General features: G+C 35.1%; 1 non-coding gene across 1 annotated transcript; it reads right to left on the bottom strand.

Annotated features, from left to right (window-relative positions):
- Positions 1–5,495: 5,495 nt before the first annotated feature.
- On the bottom strand, positions 5,496–5,567 carry LOC123860711 (small nucleolar RNA SNORD56). The gene has a single exon (XR_006794827.1). It is a non-coding gene; the product is annotated as a small nucleolar RNA SNORD56 (small nucleolar RNA).
- Between the last annotated feature and the right edge of the window lie 13,819 nt (positions 5,568–19,386).

The following is a 19,386-nucleotide window of genomic DNA, read 5'->3' as shown; positions in this document are numbered from 1 at the left end:
AATAATATAAACATATACAGCATTCTTCCCCATGCTGATTTTGTGTGCAATGTAATTGAGCTTCTGACTGCCTAGGATCTCAAGCAACATGTCTGAACACTTAGCCATACAGTGAACCTTAAAATTACTTCCAGTTATCCATTTGATGATCAAATATTTTAGTGATACTTGATTTAAACAATGGGTCGAAGAAATGGAAGCATGGTAATGCCACATCTAACCACATCTTCATCCTAAATTTGATTACTAATTGATTAATAATGCCACAGCATTGATTCACAATAGACACTGATCAACTAAAGAATGACATCTTTATATCTATCTCCTTTTCCTTCTTTGTCAACTTTACCCTATTTAAATAGAAATAAAAGTTCAGTGGACAGTGTACACATAAGAGATTAAAGGTTAATGACTAAAGCATGATTACATTGCATTTCATATAACTCTAAATCATTTATAGAAAAGGGAAAATGTGGGCGCCTGGGTGGCTCAGTTGGTTAAGTGACTGCCTTCGGCTCAGGTCATGATCCTGGAGTCCCTGGATCGAGTCCCGCATCGGGCTCCCTGCTCGGCAGGGAGTCTGCTTCTCCCTCTCCCACTCCCCGTTTGTGTTCCCTCTCTCGCTGTGTCTTTCTCTGTCAAATAAATAAATAAAATCTTAAAAAAAAAAAAAGAAAAGGGAAAATATTGATAAATTTTGGGAGGCATTTGAGAGTTTCTGGTCTGATAGTCAACTGGAGTCACTCTCATGAATCAGATGCTCATTTATTTCCAGCTTCATACTATCTAACGTCTGTACTTGCTATACCTGTCTGGTTATCTCTGTGGGGTTTTATTGACTTATAAACTTGCAGTTTAAATGTTTCTTACATTATTTCATCCTTTATATTGTTATTCTTACTTAGCACAATCAGCTTTACTGGAGAATATGGAGAGTTCACTGTTAATTAAACACAGCTGAATAGTTGTATTTTCATGGTTAATTTAATCAATGCCATGGAAGCAATTATATTGGCCTCTCTTTTATATGAAATAAGAAAAATATCCTTAGATAGATGTTAATGTAAGCTGCCTTTTTATTTAGAATCATTTGTGGAAAACAAGACATTTCTAAAAATAATGCAGAGAATCTCAAATTTCAATAAAGATTCTACAAATCATTGGCTTTTTAATAATGAATAGAAAGGTGTCACATTTCTCAGGTTCAACTATGAGAATAAAGCTTCTTTGTTCCAAATTCTTTCAACTCTCTCCAGTTTATCTTTTTTCTTTAATTTTTGAGCCTATAATCTCATTACCATTTATTTGGTGCTTTGCTATTTCTGAGCAATTGTTTGCAGCACAACCTCCTGCGATTTCTTTCACTTTTCTACACTCACCTTTATCCCCTCAGTTCAAGCTTTGCTTTTACTAATCATGCCTTGAACAGTTAAGCCTCACATAGGAATCTTGGCAATACTGGCTTTTTCTCTCAATTGGACACTATATCCCAAAAGTATTATTTCCCCCCATTCTTTTTTCTTTTCAAAATAAATGAATCTTTCAGTGATTTATGCTTCTACTTACACACTATATAATACCCTAGATTTACTGTTTTATCCATTGTGGTGGTAGGAATTTCAGTTCTTTTCAATTAATCCAATTAAGATTTTATTGATAAATTAGACTTTATTTAAAAATCCTATTACCTTTCAAAAATTTCAGAATAATTGAATACATATTTTTTGAAAGAAAACTCAGTGCATTGATAGCTTCATACCTGCAGCCCCAAAGACTATTTTATTCCTTCCTGGATCTAGGGTACAAAGATTTATCTACTACTTTAAAGAAAATTTGATCATATAATGCCAAAAAATAAAATGAATGTGTAACATAATAAGGCTGAATACATTTCATGCAACCACAATTGTTGTAATTAAAAGTTATCTCTAGGGGCGCCTGGGTGGCTCAGTTGGTTAAGCGACTGCCTTCGGCTGGGGTCATGATCCTGGAGTCCCTGGATCAAGTCCCGCATTGGGCTTCCTGCTCGGCAGGGAGTCTGCTTTTCCCTCTAACCCTCCCCGCTCTCATGTGCTCTCTCTCTCATTCTCTCTCTGTCAAATAAATAAATAAAATCTTTAAAAAAAAGTTATCTCTAATTGAATTGTATTACAACAGTTGATGCATGACTAATTTTGAAAATATTTCAAAGATACTCATACATTCACACATGCACACACATATCTCTTGTACAGTAAAGCTTCGTATGCAATCATATTAATTAGTTCCTGGTATATAGTTTTTAAATATCCTTCATGCTCTCACATTTTTTTTTTTGTTTTATTACATCTCTTTTTAATTAGGGTCCCCTTGCATTTCTAGTAGTTTTTTTTTACATATTAAATTGCTATATTGCTTACACATAGAATTTGATGATTTATGTTATTTGTGAAGTGTGCCTTGAATGGCTTTATAATTTTAATCATATTATTTGCTATTAACATTGCATTCCATCTGGTCCAAAATTAATATTGCCACTTCTATTTTTCTTTCCTTTGCATTTGTCTATTACTTCTTAGTTCACTCTTTTAGTATGTCTTTCCTCATGAGTACAGTCATTGTTATTGTTTTTGTTGGTTATAAATTTAATAAAGTTCTCTATGGTTCTCTTAACCCTACCTGACAATCTTTTTTAAAAGGAAAAGTTTAGGGGCACCTGGGTGGCTCAGTTGATAAGCGTCTGCCTTTGGCTCATGTCATGATCGTAGGGTCCTGGGATAGAGCCCCGCATTGGGCTCCCTGCTCGGCGGGAAGCCTGCTTCTCCCTCTCCCACTCCCCCTGCTTGTGTTCCCTCTCTCGCTGTGTCTCTCTCTCTGACAAATAAATAAATAAAATCTTAAAAAAATAAATAAATGAAAGAAAGGTTTATTTTATTCACACTTTAAATAATGATTGCCATATCTGTCTTCATCCTTTTAATCTTTATTTTGAATAATTAATTTAGCTTACTGTTACATTTTCTCTGTACATTTTCTAGATTGATAAAATTTCTAATCATTCTCTTATTTCCACTTGCAAATTTGGATATTATTTTCAATATTACCATTTCATTAATGGATAACTTCACTCACCCCTCATATTCAGACAAATTTCTATATTATATTATTTAAAATTTAATATTATTTATCCCAACAAATTTACCTTTTCCCTCCCCTATGCACTCTATTTTTCTTCCACTTTTTTTCTCTCAAGGGTGCTTTTGATAATATCTATTATATTTTCAAATCATAATATTTAATTTTTCTCTAATAGAATGTGAACAATATAATGATATTTTAAGACCTCTACTTTTATTAATTCTACTTGTAATCTTTATCCTTCAATGTATAATAATATTTCACTGTTTTATATCTATTTACTTTTACATTGTTGATGTTTATGACAGTATTTTCTTCAAATTTAGGTCTGTTTGCCTTATTTGCATAAGAGGAAAAACACAGATTACTAGAAATTTAAAGAATGTGGGGGGAACTAAGGATGCAGAGATAAAAGTCAAAAGTCATCTTCAAGGGTGTGTGGTGGCTCAGTCAGCTAAGTGTCCAACTCTCGATCTCAGCTCAGGTCCTGATCTCGGGATCTTGGGTTTAGGCCCCACGCTGGGCTCAAAAAAAAAAAAAATGCCATCTTCAAATTTGAAACTCAAGAGACATTTTTTAGAGTGGACTCTATTTTAAACAATTATAGAATGAAAACTATCTACAATGGTCCTGAACTTCACTATGTCTATTATATTTATTTGCAGATAAAACATGGAAGACCATGAATATTCTTGCATGCTTATCCATAGAATGATAAAGTTTAAAATTTAAATTTAAAATTCTAAATTTTAAAATTAAAATATAATTCATAATTTATTGCACAGTCATTTCTTTTCTTGTATAATCAACAGTCCCTATAACTGTAATGCTAAATTTATTTAGCCCTTGCTTTATGCCAGCCATTTTTCAATATGCTACAAATTGATGAACTTATTTCATCTTCAAAATAATCTGTAGACTAGTACTATTTTTATCAATACTATTTATTTTTTACATGTGAGGAAACTGACACACAGGGAATTTAGAAAACTTGCCTAATTTCTCATAGCTAATAAGTGCAGAGCCAGTAGTTGAAGTCAGCAGCCTAGCTCAATATCCCATGCTTTTAAACACTATTCAATACTGCAGCTCTTTTCTCCCTAAAATTTCAAATTGACTTATATTATTTACCTTTATCAATTTTTTTTTCTCAAACTTTTCATTATATGATTTGGGCTACTGAGTTCCATTTTTCTCACAGGCCTTTATTTAACTCTAGGACCTGTCTCTTCCTGCTTCTGTTAGGACTGGAACCTCTCTAAACACACCACACGTCTGAAATCTGGAACTCCCCCTCGCTTCTCTTCTGGTTTAGAAACAGTTTCCTGGACCTGAGCTTCTCTTCTTTCTCTGTTTACTCTTTGGTACTGCTGAAATCATGTACTTCTCAGAAACAGTCATGGGAAGTAAATCTTCCCAACCAAATCACTTAATTACTTCTGCCAACACATTTGACGAATAGTATAGTTCCATAAATAATTCTAATTTTAAAAGTATTTTTCTACCAAACATATCATCAGTGGATTTGGGTTCTTCTGAGGTCTCTTCCCTTTGCTTGCAGATGGCTGCCTTCTCTGTGCCTTCACATGGTCTTTTCTCTACTGTCTCTTTATTTGTCCAAATTTTCTCATCTCATAAAGAGGCCAGTCAGACTGGACTAGGGCCCACTCTAATAGTCTAACTTACGTTACTCATTTCTTTAAAGGAACTATCTCCAAATATGGGTGCATTCTGAAGTACTGGGGTTTAGGGCTTCGACATATTATTGTGGGAGGGATATGGCTGAGCCCATAACAATTGCTAAACAGTATTTCATGGTATGGATGTACCATAGTGTGTTTATCATTCACCTGTCAAAGGACATCTGGGTTGATTTAAGTTTTTGGCTATTACAAATAAAGCTGCTATAAATGTTCATGGGCAAGTTTTTGTGTAAGCCTAATTTTCTTCTCTCTGGAATAAATGCCCAGGAGTACAATTGTTAAGTCATATAGTAGTAACTTGTTATTATCATTATTATTATATTATCATTAACATTGATTTTTTAAAGGCAAACTCTCAAATTATTTTCCATAGTAGCTGCACAATTTTACATTCTCACCAGCAATATATGAGTGATCCTGTTTCTCCACATCCTTGCCAACATTTGATGTTATCCCAAGGATTTAATTAAGCCATTCTGAGAGGTGTGTAGTGGTATCCAATTGTGGTTAATGGCTTAATGGCTAATGTTGTTGAACAATTTTTCATGTGCTTTTTTAACACCAATATGTTCTTTTTGGTGAAAATTCTCTTCATGGCTATGCTTATCTTCTAATTGGTTTGTTTGTGGGGTTTTTTCTTCTTTCTTTAATCTCCTTTTTTTCCCTCTTTTTCCTTCACTCAGACCCAAAGTATCAACACTCACTAGGGGAACTGCTGTTAACAAAAAAATATTGCCATCATTGTAGTTTTTTCTCTATTTTCACTGTTGATTTTTGAGACTTCATTACACATTTTATTTTATTTTTTTTTTAAGATTTTATTTATTTATTCATGAGAGATAGAGAGAGAGAGGCAGAGGCAGAGGGAGAAGCAGGCTCCCTGCGGAGCAGGGAGCCTGATGCGGAACTCGATCCCAGGACCCTGGGATCATGACCTGAGCTGAAGGCAGACGCTCAACCGACTGAGCCACCCAGGCGTCCCTTCATTACACATTTTAGATACTAGTCTTTTGTCAAACACTTGACTATCAATACTTTATTCCAGTGTATTGCTTGTCTTTTCATCTTCTTAAAAGGGTCCTTCACACAGCAAAATTTTTAATTTTTATGATGTCCAATGCATGCATTTTTTTCCCTTTATAGATTGTGTTTTTGTTGTAAAGTCTAAGTCCCAAATACAGGTGTTCTGCTTCTGTGTTTTCTTTCTAAAATTTGTATACTGCTCATACCGCATTTTACATTTATATTCAGTCTGTTATCCAATTTTTGTATAAAATTTTAGATTTATGTCTACTCTTTTATCTACAGATGTCTAACCCCTTCAGTGGCACTTGTTGAAAAGGCTACCTTGCTTCCATTGAGTTTTTTTTTTTTTTTTTTTACACTTTTGCCAAAAATCTGTTAGGGGCATTTGTATGGAAATGTTTCTTGGTTGTCTGTTTTGTTCCTTTCTTCTGTGTGTCTCCCTAACAACCTGCAGTACTTTCCTACTAGCTCACACAATTGCTTAAAAGCTCCCTTATTTTTTGTTTCGACATGAATGGAATCAGTTTATCTCCCTTACTGAATTAGTTTCTCTCCCTATTGGAAGAGTCTTGAAAAAACCCTTCCTTGTCATTTTTAACCAGTGTCTAGGGCAATTTCTCTTTGACACTTTGTATAGCTTTTATAGTGATTGCATTACATATATACACTGTCCACTGGTGCTGTTTTACCAGTTCAAGGAAGTATAGAAACATTAATCCCTTTATGTCAGTTTGCCCTTTCCATTTATAATATAAATATTTTTAATACTTCCTCTATATACACTTGCAACCACACCAAGAAATGTTATTACTTTTGCTTCAACAGTCAAACAAAACTTAAACAACTCAAGAAGAGAAGGAACATCTATTGCATTTAACCATAAATTTGTTTACCATACTTTTTTCTTTCCTCAAGTTTCAACTTTCCTTATTATATTGTATCTTTTCTGTTTAGAGAGTTTTATTTAACCATTTTCTAGGGTAGGTCCACAGGGGGAAAAATCCCTTAGTTTAACTTGTGAGAATGTCTTGATTTCCTCTTAATCCTGAAGGATATTTTTGCTTGCTATAGGATTCTGAGTTGACACTTGAAAAATGTTGTGCCACTTCCTCTGGCCTTCATGGGTTTTAATGAGAAATCCCCTGTCATTTGAATTATATTCCCCTTATAGGTAAGGTGTCATTTCTCTCTCACTGCTTTCTAGATTTTTTTCTTTGTCATTAGTTTTCAAAAGTTTGATATGCTGTATCTTAGTGTGGATTCCTTTGAATTTATTCTTGCGTTTGCTTAGCTTCTTGAATCTGTAGGTTTAAGTGTTTTGCCATATTTGGCAAATTGTCAGTCATTAGTCTTTTGAATAATTTGTGTAAAAACATCCTCTTTCCCTTCTTCTAGGACTCCAATCACACAAATCTTAGAACTTCTGCTACAGTTCCACTGGTCCTTGCGGCTCTGTTCATTTTATTTTCAGTCTTTCTGTTGTTCTATTTTCAAGTTCACAGATTTTTTGCTGTGTCTCCTCCATTCTGGTGTTGGGTCTATCCACTGAGTTTTATGTTTTTTAACCAGCTATTTTATTTTGTTGACATACTATTTCTTTGCCAAGACAATTTTCTTTCATTTATTTTGAGAACTTTTTGTACTTCCTCATCATGACATTATTATGATGGCTGCTTTAAAATCTTTGTTGGATAATCTAACCTTTTCATTAGCCTAGTTGCCTTTATTGATTGTATTCTTTCATTCAGTTTGAGATCTTTATGGTTATTTGTATGACAAGTAATTGTTTTTTTCTGTTTTTTTTTGTGTGTGTGTTGTTTTGTTTTGTTTTAGATTTTGTTTATTTATTTGAGAGAGAGAGAGAGAGAGAGCACAATGAGAGGGAGGGGCAAAAAAAGGATGCTCTTTGTTATGTAGGTCCCTGGCTCCTCATTAGGCCTTCAGTAATATCCCTTTGGCTGGAAAGGTTAGTATTGCATCATCCCTACATTCCACTGATACGTTAGGGGAAAATGGCTTCGTAACTCATGCGTAAAGGTAAAGTTTTTTGTTTTTTTTTTAAATTTTTTTATTCTTATGTTAATCCCCATACATTACATCATTAGTTTTAGATGTAGTGTTCCATGATTCATTGTTTGTGCATAACACCCAGTGCTCCATGCAGAATGTGCCCTCCTCAATACCCATCACCAGGCTAACCCAACCTTCCACCCTCCTCCCCTCTAGAACCCTCAGTTTGTTTTTCAGAGTCCATCGTTAGAGGTAAAGTTTTTGACTCTTGCTTGGCCTTTTCTTTTTTTAAATTTTTTTTTGCCTTTTTTTTTAAAGTTTTTATTTAAATTGCACTTAGTTAACATACAATGTTATATTAGTTTCAGGTGTACAATGTAGTGATTCAACACTTCCTACAACACCTGGTGCTCATCACAAGTGCACTCCTTAATCCTGATCACCTATTTAACCCACCCCCAGACCCACCTCCTCTCTGGTAGCCATCAGTTTGATCTCCATAGTTAAGAGTCTGTTTCTTGGTTTGCCTCTCTCTCTTTTTTGCCCTATTGCTTGTTTGTTTTGTTTCATAAATTTCACATATGAGTGAAATCATATGGTATTTATATTTCTCTCCTTGGCTTTTTCTGATGTTAACAGCAGGGAGGAGGAGTGCCTCATTACTGACAAATTGGTTTGTAAATCCAAGCTTCTTGCATAATCCCCATACAATCAAGGGTGGCCTTATTATTGCCTCTTAGGGATGAAAGACATGGCTCCCTAGTTGGCCTTCCTTCACATCACCCCACAAGGGGAATTGGGAAGCTTCCTCACAACACAGTGATGCTGGAAATCTAAGCTCCCGCTTGGACTCTGCTATCATGGTTGGGAGTAAGACTGTTGTTTTTTCTATGCTATTTAGCTAGAGTAAAGCTGCTTTTTTCCCTAAAAGTTTCTATTTTGTAAGTCTGTCCCTTTTCTGGATCTTTGGCTAGAGATGTAGACTTTTGGAGCTTTTTTTTTTTTTTTTGTCTGCATGTGTTGGTGTTCTTAAGGTGGCAGTTTCTTCCATCCCAAGTCTGTGAAATATGTGGTAAAAAGAAAAACCAGGAACTAATAATCATGCCATTCCTCAAGTTTTGATGTCTAGTCACTCTGCCTTCTCTCCACCTCTCAGAATCTTCTTATGTTTGTTTTACATATAATATCCTGGATTTATAGTTGTATTTAGTGGGGGGAAAAGAAAAATTTTACTCCTTTTTATCAGAAGCAGAAGTCCTCAGGTTTTTTAATTAATTAATTCTTTTGTAATGTTTTCTTCATATGTGGATGTCCTTGACTGTGTGGGGTTCTTGGTTTTGTGTGGATGGGATGTGTATGGTAAGCAGGCAAGTTGCTAACTTTTATATGGTAAGCAGGCGAGTTACTTTTATAATAGATGATACCTAATTGTCACCTATAGCTTTCTTGTTTTCTTTTTCGGTGCTAAGCCTTCCTTGGAGTGGGATTTTCATACCTCGAACAATCATCAAAGAAAGGATGTAGTTTCATAATACATACATTGCCACTGAAGTCCCAATCTTATAAATTTATTAATCAGTTTTCTGCTACATTAAAGATGCATAGCAAACAACACCCAAACTTTGTGATTTACAACAACAAATATTTATTTTTCTTGTTCTTTGCTCAGTGGGCAGGATGAAATTAGCTTCAGGCTGTGAGTCTGGTCGAGTTCTATTCCACATACCTCATTCTGGCACTAGTGGTAAGAATATGTTGTTCTCATAGAGATGGCAGGAGTATAAGATGTCAGAATTAAAAGAGTCCCAACCAAATCACCCAAGCACATCTAAAACATCTATTTTCATCACATTGTCTAACATTCTAATGACCAAATCAAATCCTATGGCCAAGGGCAACACGAATGGGATAGGGAAATATATTCTGTGCACTGCAGTCAAAGGCACTCCAATGTAAAACTGTAAAGAGCCTGGACACCCAATTCTCTAACAGTGAGGAAGTAAAGATTGGGGAAAATTAATCATTCTACTACAATTAGCTTTATGTCTAGAAGTGAGGAAGCAATTCTGAGCTGGCAAATCATCACAAGTGTCTGCTCCACCAAAATAGGTAAATTATAGAATTAGATCAATACTGCCATGAAGCTAATTTGAAACACTAAGGCATCATTCAAATGTAAAATCATACATCTTCAAGTTAAAACAAAATAAATGAAAAAATGGATAAAAAGCTTTGATTATTACACCCACCAGTATGTTTTCATTTAAATAGTAACCTCTAGGAGTAACCACAGGGAAAAATGTCTGCAAGAAAGCTTGATGTGTGAAACTCAGATTGCTAAAGCCAATTCCTCTGAAATGCAACAAAATAAAATGGAAACTTGTCAGTAACCCAGCTTAGCTAATTACATTTATCAAACTTAGTTATATTAACTGCCTAATTCCTAAAGCTTCACTTCACTTATTATTGTGAAAGCACAAATGTGGCACATTCTATTTTAAAAGGCAGAAAGAAAAGTCACACTATGTCAAATAACTCCTTAAAGAAATAGCCCAAGGTTATACTGACATGCAGAAAATGAGGTGGAAAATTGAGATAATTATTTAGATAAATCAAGCAAAAAATAAGACTAATCTTTGCCCCAGTTGCTTAAAAATTCTGAACAATTAAAGTGAAATCTAAAAATGTCAGAACAGTTGCTTCAAATCTTTAAGCCAATTTATGAATACATTTATGCCAAAATATATTATTATTTAGAAAGAAAAATATTGTACTCATAGTTTGTGGTGCCATAGACCTTATATGCTAAACACGTTTCTCACTTTACTTTTCTACTTTGCTTCAGTGGACTTCAGAATATTTTTTCCAGACAAAACTCCGTAATTTTAACTGTAAATCTTTTCCACTTAGAATCTCCATATTTAAAGGAAGGATGGGGATAGATTAGATCAGATTCATGAGCTGCCTTATTTTTTATACTTTTGACTGTGGTAATACCTGATATCTTAGAGATTTCTTTCTCAGCCTTGATCAATGAAATTGTTCATTGAAACAAACAAAAAAAAGTACCCTCCCACCCCTGCCTTACAGACAACCCTACAAAACAAGAATGCAGCTAGAAAATGCAGTTAACCCAGCATGGTATAGTTTATATATAATTGGTAGGTTGTACAGACAGAAACTGAAAGTTCACTTCCAAGTCATGTTTATTTAACTATAAAAGCTAATGTACACTGAGGAATTAATATAAGTCAGCTACTGCACTAGTTCTTTACAGGCATCTCATTGACACCTGCGAACAACCTGATAAGCTAAATTCAATTACCACCAATTTCCAGATGAGAAAAATAAGACTTAGAGTGATTGATGCACATTAAAGGAAAAAACTTTTTCATTATTCCCAACACTTCTGACACCAAATATGTGAATTTTGCATACTAAGCAATTCTCCAATTCTTTGTAGACACCAGCTGGGTGTCCCACAATTTAATTCAATTTAACTAACTACCAGGGGTTAATGTAGAACCCACAGGTTAAGGGCTCAGTCCAACAAGACTACCCCCTACTTCAGAAGCCATTGCTGAATGACTCATTCCTCAGCCCCTCTCTCCTCCTTGGAGGTTTGGATGGGGCTGAAGGTTACAATCCTCTAATCACATGGTTGGTTCCTCAGACAACTATTCCACATCCTGAAGCTCTCTAGGAATCCATCAAGAATCACTTCACTCAGAGTCCATAGTCTCTCATGGTTTGTCTCACCCTCCGATTTCCCCCCCTTCATTTTTCCCTTCCTGCTATATTCTTTTGATATAATGTATGGTGTTAACATAACATAAAAAAAAAAAAGAATCACTTCACTAACATAAACTCAGATGTGCTTGAAAGTGGCTTTTTATGAATAACAAGATACTCCTTTACCCTCTTCACTCAGGAAATTACAAGGATTTGGGAGGTTCTATTCAAGAAACAGGGACAAAAACCAAATATACATTTTTATTATATCTCAGTATTACACTTGTCCAAGATCCATCTAGTATATAAATGGAAGAGCTCAAATACTGTTAATCTAGAGTCTTAAATTAAATTCCATATGATATCTTACATGTGTATGGGAGTTTAGAAGGAGCTAGATGTCATCACCAAAATTATGTTCTTTTGTTTTATCTGGAAGATTTAGAAACTTTCCTGAGATAAGAACTTGTGTGTTGGTGGTAACTTGTTTGGAATGTTATTCCAGAGAGCATAATTGAGGGAGCGGGGCAATGAAACAGGAAAAGAAGAAAATTTTCAAAAGGATGTTTTATTAAACTGGCTTTTTCTTTGGACAACTAGGACTCAGTTCCACTGGGTACCATCCCAGGAACCTTGTAGAATGTGTCTCAGATTTATATCCCCAAAGGATGGAAAGTCCAAAGCATTTGTTCAATCCCCATTTTCCCTGGTTGAGGTTTACCTCCATCAACATTAACTTCCTGAATTTATAGATTATAACCATATGCGGTCTATGTGGCATTCCATGGCTTAGAAGAAATCCCTGAGGTACAAAAGCAAAGCCAAGCCAAGACACAAAGCTTGAGATATAATACTGGTCACATGCATAGAAATGACAACCTCAGCTGAGCTGAAATCAGGTGGATGGACAGCATCGTATGCATCTGCTAAGGTCACATCAAATGGGTGCCCAGCAGTTCTCCAATGAACTTACAGAGGCACTTTCAGATATTTTAGATTTAAGGGAAACACAACAGATATTGGATACTGCTTTGCAAACTATTTTCACTTATGTGTATTTTTTCCAAATAGCTACTAAGTTGTTAGGATATAAATATTCATACTTATTAAGGTATTTATTAACTACTTATTAGAGCTCTTAGAATTTTTTGGTAGGGAACTAGTAATGCCATGACAAATATTATCAAGACACTAAGTGCATCATGAACCAAAAACACATAGAACCTCTTATCTACTGTAGACCACCCTGAAAAAGCAGGATGGACCCCCATCAAAAATTTGGTTAAGATGTCAAGGCTGATGGTGTCACATAAACAGTAAAAGAGTATGAAAAGATTTGTTACTGACATAACAAGGCTTTCTTGGGGAAGCAAGGCAGATCCCAAAATGGCTTGAGAGACCAAGAAAAGAACATTGACTTGGAATTATTATGGTAGTTTGGAGATTGGATCAGTATGAATGTTTCCACACATGGCCTGAATTTCCCACCAGTACCAAAGGCAGGAACACCAAACTTTTTAAAATCAGTTTATCCAGATGTGAGACAGAGGAAAAGGAGAGGAAATGAGGCTTAAAAGCTGTCAATAGTCAAATATCAACAAAGGAGTCAGACTATTTATGACATTACCTAAGTAACTTCTTTACGTAAGTGATTTCTCTTGGATTTAATTACAACATACAATGAATTAATATCATACATATCTTTTATATACATGTTCACTTGGACATTTGATGTATAACCACAAAGTGTCCAACGTAATTTAGACATTAAGCTAGGTGCTGAGTATTTGGCTAAATTCCCCTGATACGATCTTTCATGAAATTTATAAGCTAAATGAGGAGTGCCATAAATGCAAACTAGAAATGAATTTGAAACTGTGGTAAATATCATGAAGGCTACAAAGAGGATGCTATGTAACAAAGAAACACAGATGATCTACTTTATATTATGCTATCTTTTAAGGCCTCACTGATAAAAGTGAACTTCGTGTTGAGTCTTGAAGGATGAGAAGGAGCTGATCATATGGTGGAATGAAGGAAATTGTCCCAGGAAGACTGAGTATTATAGATAGAAGGCAGAGTTTGGAACAAGCTAAGTGTATTCAAAAAACTGAAGGAAGCTTGACATGATCAGAAATTAATGTCTGAGGGGTAGGGATGCATTCTGTGAAGTTTGAGACATTGGTGATGAGTTTCGCATTAATTTTAAGTGCCTTGGGAGACATTTAATGCTTTTTAAGCAAGGGAGTAGTCTGATGTATTTTTAAAAGACCAAATAGGGCTAAAGAGATCTCTAGTTGGCATTACTGAAGAAAATAAAATGTTATGGAAATAAGAAAATGTTACCTTGAGAATGTAGAAGAAAACCAAGCAAAATATAATTCATGTTTCAAAATGAAGTATCAAAACTGATGAGATTTTTAAGGTCCATGTTTTATTTCCTTACTCATGGACCATCTAATACATGCTATAAAAGGAATAAGGGTGTAATAGTAAGGGAAGAGGAGATAATTATTTTTCCAAACAGATAAATTGGTTCTACATTAAAGATTAATGGATAAAAGTGTTTATATATATATGTTTATATATATTTTATACTCTATCTCTAGAGTTTGAATAAAAATTAACTATGGATATTATAATTTGTCATAAACATTCCATTTTTAAATACACTGATGTTAATTGTGAAAGTTTCTTAACTCATTGATTTTAGTGTTATCTAATCATGAAAAAGCCAATACAATAAGTTAAACACCTTTAAAAGATTGAGTTAAATATTGCTTTGTGAATTTTATTTTATTTTTTTTGAAGACTTATTTATTTATTTTAGAGGGGGGTAGGGACAAAGCAGGGGGAGAGAGAATCTAAAGCAAGATCCCTGCTGAGCACGAGTCCAACACGGGGCTCAACCTCATGACCCTGAGATCATGACCTGAGCCCAAATCAAGAGTCAGATGCTTAACTGACTAAACCACACAGGCACCCCTGCTTTGTGGATTTTAAAATAGTTTTTATTTTCAACTTGTTGGGGATAATGGAAGAAAAGGCAATACAATTAAAACGTTTAATATGACCTTGAGTTATGGTGCAAAAAGATAATTATTGAAAGACAAAAATTGGCTAGATACCTTGATATGACATTGATCACCTTTCACTTTTAACATTAAGTGGAGTATAAGAATTTATAAAAGCCCAAATTAAAAAAAAATGAAATTATGTAAATTCCATTTAGTTCAAACAACTTGGATAATAGACAGACATATTTTTTCCAAGTAAAGGAATAGATTCTAAATGAATTTAGAGCATTCTTTTGTTATCATTTTGATGCAGAGAGGGTATATACATTCAAAGCATTTATTAGCTTAATTGTTAAATGATTTAATTATATATTCCATATATATATATGATTCCTATGAATTATATATAAATCATATATTTTCCATACTTCTCTCCAAATTTGCCCACATGAAAACGGGAATATATTTATTTCAAGTACTTAATGTCTTTAAAAAAATACATGACACAAAAACACTTTAAAAATATTTAGTATGTGCAAATACACTGCATTTGACATGCTAATTTACATTTTAAAGAATTACATACATGTATCATTTTTATTTTTATAAAAAACATAAAGTGTCGAAGTATAAATATAGTCTCATCTCTCAAATGAAGGCATTAGGACGTAGACCTTAGGTCTCAAAAGAAATTACTGAGGGAGATTCCCAGCCTTGGACTAATTTTCCTAGATTTTTTGGGCAATCAGTTAATGTAATAGATAAATTATTTCCTCAACCCTACAGGTTTCTTTATATCGATGCTCTACTCTTATTTTTTATAAATTCTTCTCCTTGAATGTAGGTTTTCAAATTCTCAGTTTCAACAATCAATCATATAACAGAGAGAAAAACAGGAAACAAGGTTCAGCTATGATGAAAATACTTTGGAAAGTTTTGCAATCCTATGAATGAGTAGTAATGGGGTTAGCAGGCCCAGAAAATGACAACTCCTAAGTAGAATATGGATAAAATGAAAAATACCTAACCCCTAAGACAGATCATCAAAAAACTCAGAAAAATGCTAGGACCAGAGATGAAAGAATGGTGCTAGATAAGGATTGGTTGAAACCTGTTTAAGAAGCAGTTTGATCCTTAGAGTCCCTTCCAAACCTATTTTATTGGTTAATTGCTCTTTCTCACCTATCAGAAAGTTAGAGGTTTACACTTTGGAATGACAAAGCAGAGACCACTGGATGACCACAACCAGAGTTAGGAACATGATTACAGTAGCCAAATCAAGAAAATTCAGTAAGTCTAAGGGTACAATGTACTGAATCCTGAAAGTGCCTAGTTCTATCCATGCGTCTCTAAGAAACTGTAAGCTAGTCCTTTACCATCCAAGCAGCATACTGAGATCTTCACTAAGAAATCCAAGTAGACCACAAGAAGAACAAAGAGAAGAACCAAAAATTATTGACATCAGAAATTTTTCAAAAAATAGTCCAACTAAAGTATCTACAGTGATGTTCAAATTCAACATGGATCACCAACTCATTCAGAGACTTAGATTGGGTTCTTTGGAAAAACTTTGATGAAAAGTTGCACTTAGAATATTAATGGCAGGGGTTACCCTTGGTAAGTACATACCAATAAAGAAACAAGGCACAGTTGGACCTAAGAAGTTGGCCTCTAATGCCATTGTAACTGACGCCTAAGGAGCTCTGTAGCTGGGATGGACTTTCCAAATTGTTCCCATCAAAGAATTAGTAGCCATCCCTTTTTATCCCTCAGTGTTTATCAGAACTGCTACTGAGGATAACTGATTTCCAAGTGCCTTTGAGCATCTGTGATTAGATCCTTAAAGACGGGATGAAAGCTAATCAGCTTCAGTAAGTTAATTGGAGAGTCTGGTAAACTAATCTAAGAGGAACACTTGCTTTACCGCTAACCCAACTCAAAAATGAAATGCTCTTTTCCCAGCAGTTGGAAGGCTATGAGTACAGGAGGGATTAGTCTGTCTTTATGATGATGGTGACTTAATAACATTGACACTGATAATAATGTGATGGGAGAGGGGGTTTGGGTAATATAATCTTGATCGTCTTACATAATTTTGCTTTTGGGGAGATAAGAATATATTTAGAAATATTTACTTACCTATTTGCTTAGAATGCATAGAGTTGCATGATCATCAAAAGAGCAATATCTTATGATACAAAGGGTACACAATCACAAGAAATGAAAAGATGGCAAGTGGGGTAGAGCTCTTTAGATGAATTTTGAGAAATGCTTCGGTGAAAAAAAAAGATATTGATGGTGTTTCTAATTCTATAACCCATGATCAATGTTTGAGGCATATGAGTGTTTCTCCTACCCCAGTTCTACCTGTTAAAGAAAAATGGCAAATTTATTCTCTATCATTCTATGTCCTTGTCTGGAAGAATTTAGATTCAAGTATGATGGCTGTGATTTGGACAAAAGAAATATTTGAACAGTTGGCTGAAATTACCCCTAAGATAAAGCCATCACATCTGAAAAATAAAGTTTGAAAGGCTGCTCATTCAACCTCTGAGATTCTTAGCCTTACTGCAATAATTTGCATGAATGACTGAGGAGTGGTGTGTAGTCTTAGGGTTGTGAGGTATAGGTGATTAAAGTGCAATAAACCTTAAGGGCCATGAGGATGAGACCTGAAGGGTCAGGCTCTGAAACTGTGAAGGTTGGATGCTCTGTGATTGAGAGGCAAAATGTAGGGGTGAGCATATAAAGTGGAATCTGTGGCTGGAGATTTTATTTAGTGGTTGTGTCACCTGGACTTGAATGCATACTTAGTATGGAAATTGTTTGTGAATGGGGTATGTGGTTTTTGCCCTTTTATGAAGATGTTGCTTAATGCCAACTTTCACGTGGTTTGAATTGGTCACGCTGAATGGGAGTCACTGGAATTGTCCTGGCCTTCCTCCGTAGTAACTATTTAGCAATACAGAATTCTAGGAGGTCATGAGGAGTTCACTGATCTGATCAAAGAAACTGTGGTCGGAATATTGATTCCAGATGGTGTCATGTTGAACAGTACTGTCTGGTCAGTGCATAAGGCAGGTGGTTCTTGGAAGTTAAAACTAAACTGTAAAGTAGTAGCTAAGTGGTTCTTCTGTTTGTGTCAGCTATTCTTGAAGTGACTAAACAAAAAACAAACAAAAACTATACAGAAAGTATAAGAGGCCAAGGGGGCTAGTATAACATTATAAACCTGGCTCATTACATCTTTTCTGTTCCAATTTCAGAGTCCAGCCAGGTACAATTTTCATCCTCATAGAATGGAATCTACTATGTATTTGCAAACTGCCACAGGAATATTTAAAATTACTGACAGATTTTCATAACTCGCTCTATGATGGTGGAATATTCTACATATACACTGCCTAACCTGGCAGCCACTAACCACATGTGGCTATTGAGTATTTGAAATGTGGTTAACAGGACTGAGTATCTGACTTTTTCTTAAATGTTTATTAGTTTAAATTTAAATAGCCACTTGTGGCAGGTGGCTTTCATATGGGACAAACGAATCTGAAGATGTTAATAATAATCAAGATCATATTAGTGCACTGTTGATATTATGATATTATGTCATCAGAGGAAGAAGTTCAGGAGGAATAAAAGACTCTAGAGACATGTATGACAAAGAGAACCTGATTCACAAATCCAATCAACATTCAAATCTCAGTTCAATTTGTGCATTCCTGGGAATTATATAAATGGGGCAAACAGAAACAGAATCAAATCATGAAAATTAAATTACCTCTAATAGACCCTTGCAATATATAAAAAGTCCAAAGAATAGCAGAACTATTTGAATTTTGGAAAAATCATATTACTTATTTAGGAATTATTGTAGGTCCTACTTACAATGTCATTAAAAAAAGACATCTGGGGGCACCTGAGTGGCTCAGTCGTTAAGCGTCTGCCTTCGGCTCAGGTCATGGTTCCAGGGTCCTGGGATCGAGCCCCGCATCGGGCTCCCTGCTCAGTGGGAAGCCTGCTTCTCCCTCTCCCACCCCCCCTGCTTGTGTTCCCACTCTCACTGTGTCTCTCTCTGTCAAATAAATAAAATCTTAAAAAAAAAAAAAGACATCTGAATTTGAGGGGATTCTGAGAAGAAACAATTGATTAAAAAGAACAAAAAAAAATAGAGTGTAGCACAAGTATCTCATTTAGACCTTATGATTCAACTATTAAGATAAAATTCATCATATATGAATAAATAAGAATAAGAATAAATAAAGTGAATAATTTGGCAAATAATTAATAGTACTTCTTAGAAAAAGCTATTTCGTTTTGGACTGGAAGTCTTTCTGAGACAGCTGCTCATATAGCCCATCTGAAAGGCAGTTGATAACTTCTGAATTGCTTCTATCATTGAAGGACATAATTCTCAAGCTATCTTGATAATTCTCAAAATAGCTTGTCTTGGTTAATTCCAGAGATATTTTTGAAGGGGTAACACAGCAAAGCTCATTCAAAGTGGCTTCTCCAGTTATCAAGCCAGTAATAGATCTCTTTGAGAACTCTCTGCCCCATCACTCTGTGGTGTGAGCCCTACATCTTTTTAAAAGAGGTAAAACAGGGCACCTGGGTGGCTCAGTTGGTTAAGCGACTGCCTTCAGCTCAGGTCATGATCCCAGGGTCCTGGGATCGAGTCCCACATCGGGCTCCCTGCTCTGCGGGAAGCCTGCTTCTCCCTCTCCCACTCTCCCTGCTTGTGTTCCCTCTCTCTCTGTGTCTCTCTCTGTCAAATA

Source organism: Mirounga angustirostris, unplaced genomic scaffold, assembly GCF_029215605.1.
Source record: "Mirounga angustirostris isolate CCGP_5_RB_7025 unplaced genomic scaffold, mMirAng1.0.hap1 SCAF_4, whole genome shotgun sequence".
In the NCBI taxonomy this organism is placed as follows: Eukaryota; Metazoa; Chordata; class Mammalia; order Carnivora; family Phocidae; genus Mirounga; species Mirounga angustirostris.
The sequence above is the reverse complement of the archived record's forward strand: the minus strand, read 5'-3'. Positions and strand labels throughout refer to the sequence as shown.